Raw genomic sequence first — 7,899 nt, 5'->3', positions numbered from 1 at the left:
TATTTCTTCTTTATTTATCTCTTTTTGGTTATGGTATAATATTTTTAAAGTCTATTTTTTTATATTGAGTTTGATTCACAAATATAAAAAAAAGTCTATTGCTTTTCTAACATATTACATTAATATTAACATTATGTATAATAAAATTGTAAAATAAAGAAGTATGAAATTCAAATCGAGATGTATTGTGCAATATATATCTTAAGATCAACAATATAATTATAAATATAGCATTATGTTAAAAATATTATCTATTAAATCAAGTTTTATTATTATAACATAAACAATAAAAAAAATTGAGTTTAAATTCATTACTTGAATCCATCAAAATTAATTTGAAACCGGGTAGGTTGGGTAATGTTGACTTCCTATCATAAATTTAACGTGTGAGCATTTATCTTTATCAACTAAAAGGTATGAAATTCATACTGTTAGAATTTTATATAAATGTAATAAATTTTATTTTAGATTAGATGTTATTTAATTAAAGTTTTAAATTAAATTGGATCGGTATTAATATTTCTAATTCAAGGTAAATAAACTATTGAGTGAGAAGTTGACGGGATTACCAAATAAGATTATCGATCAAAGATTTGTCAAACCTGATAGAATTGCATGTTCTTTAGTGAGTAACATTTGAGTTAGAGTTGTCAAAACAAACAAGTCCGATTTATTTGACCCGACCCATCTCAACCCACTTTATAAGTGGGCTAGATGAGTCTGTCCTACTTGTATTATGGCAGATGATAAACACACCTCTACTTTCATATAAGTACACCTCCTTTTTAAAAAAATATATATATAATGTCTAAATTACCCCTTCTTCACACCCCCGTTTCCCTTCCCCGCACCTCCTTCCTGGCACCCTCCTTCCGGCACTGCAATCTTCCTCTCGCGCTTCAAATTCGCCTCTGCCGCCTCTGATGTCGGCGAGTGGATCCTCTTCGCCGCTCCCACGCCCTTCAAGTTATAATGAAAATAGATTTATGCTATCCCATGATTTATATTAAGATGCATTTATATTTGAGGTATATACCCAGAACAATCCACAATCCAGTGTATGGATATATGATGCGTGCCTATACATATTGACATGAGATAGCCGATGGAAGCTTCCAATGACATAACGCCACCTTTTGTATTCATGGGACATACATTCACATTCAGAGTCACACAAAGCCAAAGATAGTTAATTGCAAAGCGCCAGTGTTGAGAGCAAAGTCAAAATTGAAAAGAAAACCACTGATTCTCATGCACTCACACGCGTCCTCATAATAACCCACCAAACCGCTTTCCGTTTCTCCCCCACTGCACTCCTATCTACGGGCCAATTTTCCAGGTTTCCACCATGCCATTACCACAATAAAGACCAACATAACCCCATTACTCACTAAACCTTTAAACCCTCATTACTGAAGAAGAAAGGAGTACTACCACTTCATTTCATTCATTGCGGCGCCAGAAGGAGGGTGTGGGGAAGGAGGTGCGGGGAAGGGAAACGGGAGTGCGGGGAAGGGAAACGGAGGTGCAGGTTCGGTGTAATTTAGATATTTTATATATATTTTTAAAAAAAGGAGGTGTGTTTATACGAGAGTGAGCAACATTTGAGTTAGAGTTGTCAAAACAAACAAGTCCGATTTATTTGACCCGACCCATCTCAACCCACTTTATAAGTGGGCTAGATGAGTCTGTCCTACTTGTATTATTGCCTAAAATTTTCCAGTACGGTCTGACCCATTATGGGTTGATAGGCTAAGCGAGTCATCCTACCAACTCACCTATTTTTTTCAAAAAAAATAAAAACTCCAATTTTAAGAAGAATCAAAACATAAAATCATCCTTAATTGGCTAACTCAGAACACAAACTTGTGGAGACTTGTAGAGGTGCTCACAAAGGCTCAAAGACAAATGACTCAACTACTTTCGCATAGTGGGTAAGGATGACTCACAAAGGCTTGCAATGGTGGCTCGATGGCTCAAGGTCGAGGAGCCACGATGGCTTGCGAATGAGCGAAGGCTCACATTGTGGAGGTGCAGTGGCTCGTGGAGAGAAGAGAGGAGAAGTCAAACAAGATTTGTAGGTTGGTGCGGTGGCTCACGAAGGTTTGGTGGCGTGGGGAGTTGTGGTGGCTCATAGAGGCACAGTAGTGGCTCATGAAGAAAAGCAAGGAGAAGTCAACCTCGTGCGGTGGCTCATAGAGAAAAGGCAGGAGAGGTCAAGATTCAGGAGGGTTTTGTCCTAGCATCACTACATTAGACGTGTGGTGACTCGTACCTCATAGGAGAAGAAAGGGTTCATTGTTGGCTCCATGTGACGATTTTTTAGATTTGGAAAAGATGATGAATGAGAATAATGATGAGCCAAAAGTGGGTAAGGGCTAGGGTTGAAGTGTAAGTGTGTAAATTTGTAAAATAAATGATTAAGTGAATTAGGTAAGTAATCTGACCCACCATGAGTTTAGCTCAAGTGGGTTAGGTGAAAGTGAGTCAGGTTCAATTTTTTTTTTGTTAATCATGAAGCTTTTATTATTTTTATTCCAATTCGATCTGTTTTCAAGGTGGGTTAGGTTGGTTCACGAGTTACAACCCACTTTGACAACTCTAATTTGAGTGATGTTATTGGACTCTTAATAGTGTCAATAATCATTGGAATTTTGAATGGATGATTAAGAATGCTTATATTTGAGTTCTAAAGATTTTCTCTCATAGTGTACTGTTAATTATGCTCTTTTACTATTTCTCAATATCAATTATGATGATTTTGCTTAACTCTATCATTATATTTCTTGCAAGTGATCACTAATGGTGTAAGAAATGACATAATTCAAGTTATCCATTTATACATCCTAAATATATGTTATGGTGTAATTTTTCTTTTAACCTGTATGATTCATGAACTAATCTAACTATTTATATTAGTATATATTGGTCTACTCATGTATTTGAAAAAAATTCTTCAAACAAAATTCACTTATAGGCACAATCTTTTGAGTCCGAAGCATGAATTTGATAAATTTTAATTTCAAAACACAAAATACATGACATTGATAATAGGAAAGACTTCTTCACACATTACTCTAATAAATTTTTTGAAAGATATACAAGAAATAAAAAAGATAAACCATGGGGTAAAGAAAAAATGAAGAATCGAAGAGATGAATATAAAGAAGAAATAAAAAAAATAAAGAATAAATAAATGTTACAGAGAAGTAGAGAAACTTGTTAGAAAAAATATTCTAGATCCTTTGCCTTTCCATTTTCTTCTCTCCTTTGACTCTCATCCCTTTCTTCTTACTTTCAACTTCCTTCTCTTGGCACTCCCCCTTCACCCCTTTCTTTTTCTCTCAAATAATATTTTGTAAATTAAAAGAAAATTGTTAAATAATTTCTATTTTATTTTTAAAGCTTATGAACTACAATTTTAAAATGACATTTAAATTAAAACAAACAAAAAAAAGCCAAATATAAAGTAGAAAAGAATCAATTTCAGAAACATGAGATGAGTACTAAATTACATATTTGTACATTAATATTCAAGAAATTTGACATCTACCTACGCATCTACGTGGCATTCACCTGGTATCCACGTGACCAACAGTTAACTCCGTTTAAATCATTTGGACGGAAGTCCCAAATTACAATAATTTAAATTATTAGGAACTAAATTGAAACAAAAAATTAAAGTGGGACTAAATTAAAATAAAAAAAATATTATAAGGAACCAAATAAGGGTTTTAACCTTTGTTTTAATATCAGCACACTTTTCAAAGTCCGTTTAACTTAATTCACGAGTCTTGTAACTTTGAACTTAACGGACGTTTGAAACTTTTCAACTATAAAACAAACACGCTCTTGGTGTTTGTCACTAATGTTAATTGATTCTTGTCTCAATTTTTTAGAGATTTAAGCCCATGGGAGCCATAAGGGGAACTTATTGTTGCATCGTTATTTCTTAATTGTTTGTCTTTTTTCATTGTCCAATAATCAAATCATAACATGCAATTTTACTTATAACATTTAATTAAACTTTGAGTTTTAAACTAAAAATTAATTAATTCCAATTCTAGGCGAATGGATTGTTGATTGGCGAGTTAAGAATGCTTCAAAGGAGGACTTTCAAAGATTTTCTAAGGCCTAATTAGTGTTTTTGGACGACCTATATCAGCTGGGTGGGCTTACTGGGCTCTCAAAGAAGTAAAGTTGTTAATTTTTCCATTGCCGAAGAAGCTTCAAAGTAATTGAACTCTTGAATCCACTATTTTAACTTTAATATGTAAATAATATTCTTAATTGGAACGATGCAATTAAGCTCAAATCTTTTAAACAAAATCTTATGATGAAAAAGAAAATATAATTAAAACGAAAGATAATTCAATTGATCGGGAGATATCCTTTATCTAAGAAACCCAAATGGCACCGTAATGTTTTTTATTGGTACACCCCGTTACCAAATTATAATAATTGAAGTAACCTGTATTCGATAATTTTATTTTTGTTCAATAGAATGCATAATGAACCCTAAAATTTTGAAAAGAGACGCAGCATAAGGGGCCATTAGATGCGTGTGGATGAGCAAGGTTTGGGAGGACCCATTTGAGTTGGAAGAGTGTGCTCAATCATTGGCAATGGCATCTGCATGCAGAGGATGATCAATGATCATAATTCATGAACAATGGTTACAATGTTACACATCCCTTGTTAGTAGCTGACATGACATGTCATACAGTTACAAAACCTGGATTAGATCCCCAAAATCCACGCAATCCAAAAACCTCATGTTGTTTTGGTAAATTGAAGTCATTAAAAAATCATATGTAAAATGTCTAATTTCTATCTCCTTCATGTTGTTCCACCTCAACTTCAACTTATTCTTAAGTTTGAATGTCGAATTTACTGAAATGAATTAAAAAGAAATTTCACTAAATGTCCCAAGCAGCGGCAGCTGGCAGATCTTGCCAAAATATTTTGAAGGTTCAAAATACTTAGATATTATATATTTTAAATTATTTTTAATAAAATACATAAAAATGTTCATATATTTTTGAAAAGTAAAAAAAAAATTACCATGGCTCCCCCCGCTCCAATGAAGCTCCACCGCTGTCTATGTAATATTTGAAGATATCTTATTAGGAGTATATCTATATATATTATATATATATATATGCTTGACATAGTTAAACTTTATAAACATAAACTTAATCGATTCCCTAACATAACAAGGCATGTTCCGTCATTAGATTTATATGCAAGTTAACAAGTTTAAGTCTTTAAATAACACAACAAATAATTACTAAAATCCATCTAATGGTGAGGTAGAATGAACAAAGTCATAGGTATATTTTGTATAAAAAAATAACAATAATAATCAAAATATATATATATATATATATATATATATATATATATATATTATATTCATTCTTTTGGTTAGATTATATCAATATGACTTTGGTCTTCTAAATATATATTTTTTTTAAATTACTTTTAAGATTAAGTAAATTTAGTCATTCTTCACGATACTTTATCATCATTATTTTTACTTAGAATCTTCAAAATTAAATTAATTAAATTGTTTGAAACTTATTTTTCCCCTTAAATTTCACCAACTAAAACATCAAATTGCACTCAAAATGAAATGAAAAATCTCAAAATTTTCTTTCAAATTCCATAATTTTGCATATTGAGTTTCCACTAAATATATAACTTGAAAAAGTTATTTCATATCTCGAATTCATCATAAATTCTAATATCAATATTCTATTTTAATATTTGATTGTGCATATTCTATTTTAATCTAAAAGTACAAATTAATCATTTTCGTTTTTACCTAAAAATAAAAGTCATTATATAATATATCATCTTTCTCTTCATCCAACTACATTGACATAGTGAATTTGACAATTCAAAATCATACCAATTATACATATAATAGACTATAAGTGAATGTAAATATTTTAATATATAATAATAATAATAATAATAATAATAATAATAATAATTTGTTTATTTTTATTGTAACACTATGACCTAAATCAAAACAACTTATTGATCTTAATGAAATTAATTTGGTTCGAATTTGCCAAAAATAAAAATTGAAAACTCAAATAAAAACAATTGATCAATTAAATAAAATCAATTTTAATTTTATCCTAAACATGAAACAATCCAACCCGTAATGATATGTTTGTTTTAATAATTACATTTTTTTGGGTAATGTTTTAATAATCACATTAAATTGATTGTAAAAAAAAAAAATCACATTAATTATGACACTAGCCTCACCAAAAAGAAAAAAAATATCCTTCCAAAGGCTGAATTAGTCTTGGCTGATAATGATTAGGATAACGAACTACTAAATTCTCTTAATTACTGACTTGTAGTAGATCATACACATGGGGCCTTAATATCTAACTTTTTATTCCGTTTATAGCTAGTAAGCTTCAAATCATATATTCCATATTTTTATTTTATTTTATTTTCTTAATATATGTCCAGAGGTTACTTTAAATTTTAAATTATTTATGTCCACCCAGATAAACTCACTTCAAGAAAGTAACATTCTCATAAAAACTTATTCTCTTCATACAAACTCAAATTTAAGACGTCCGCTTTATAGCACAAAATAAATAGTTTTAATTAAAATGGAAAAAAAAAGTTAAGAAAATAAAATTGAACAAATCCATAATTTATGTTTATATATTATGATATGAGCCATTAATTGTTTCAAGATTAATTGCTTACCCTTCTTCTAAAGTAAGAGATATTTTAAAGGATATATACATCAGATATTACAGTGAAGCTTTTGTATTTCCTTTTTCAAACCAATTTATATATTTTGGCGAAGTACCAATTTAGAAATTTGGTCTAATGATTATTGTTATGTTGCCTGATAATGACACTGAACCAATTAAAATTCATGAAGAGAGGAGCAAGACGATGAAGGCGTAGATACGCAACGAGTGAATCACAATGGAGGCCAAAGGCTTTTTTTTTTTTTTTTTTTTTTTTCATGTCTTTTACTGCCTGCCACCAACAGATAATATCACATTTTTATTTTAATAAATTAAGATATTGCTTAATCGAAAGTTAATTAAGAACTAATTTAAAAAATTTATATCTTCAAATAAATATTTTTATATATATGTAAAACAGAAATCAAACTTCTATCAACATATTTAATAAACAAAATTATCTATTAATCACATCAAACCTTATTGTTATAGTATGGCGTTTTTTATGTGCACGAATTTACAACCACATGTAAAATAAAATTCATGCAGTGAACATACATGGTGGTATCCATGGATGATAGCAAGAAGTGACCCAAGAAACTTTATGGGGACATAAGTTTTGTCCATGAGCATGCCGGTGGGAAACATCATTATTATCAGATTCTCACACTCTTTCTAGGCCCTCTTAACACCCGGTCCCCACTATAATCACAATGATATAATTTCTGTTTTTTCCCCCTTATATAATTTGTGACAAATATATATATATATAAAATGATGCTTATACCATGACTCAATGATGGCTTATTTAATTTCTAATCTCGTTTTTCTCACAAAAAATTATAAAATCCACGCTCATGGAACACATGAATGTAATAAGGCTGAAGATTATAGCATGATATTAGCGTGACATTGGTAATTCCACAAATGGTCATATTTGTATAAAGTAAATTTTATTTAATGTTGGGGTGCCTTATCTTTTACTTTTCAATAATCATTTGCAGTAGTTATACACATATATACACATATTTTATTCTCTCTCTCTCTATAAATGTCCACTTGTGAATCTACTTAATTTTTAAGTAATTCATATCACTTCACTTAGCTCATTATTGTGTAGAAAGTGACTAGTTTGATGTATGGAGTATTGGCCTCTCGCCCTCAATTG

The sequence above is a fragment of the Cajanus cajan genome, chromosome 9, assembly GCF_000230855.2.
Source record: "Cajanus cajan strain Asha chromosome 9, NIPB_CcT2T_4, whole genome shotgun sequence".
In the NCBI taxonomy this organism is placed as follows: Eukaryota; Viridiplantae; Streptophyta; class Magnoliopsida; order Fabales; family Fabaceae; genus Cajanus; species Cajanus cajan.
Note: the sequence above shows the minus strand (reverse complement) of the source record.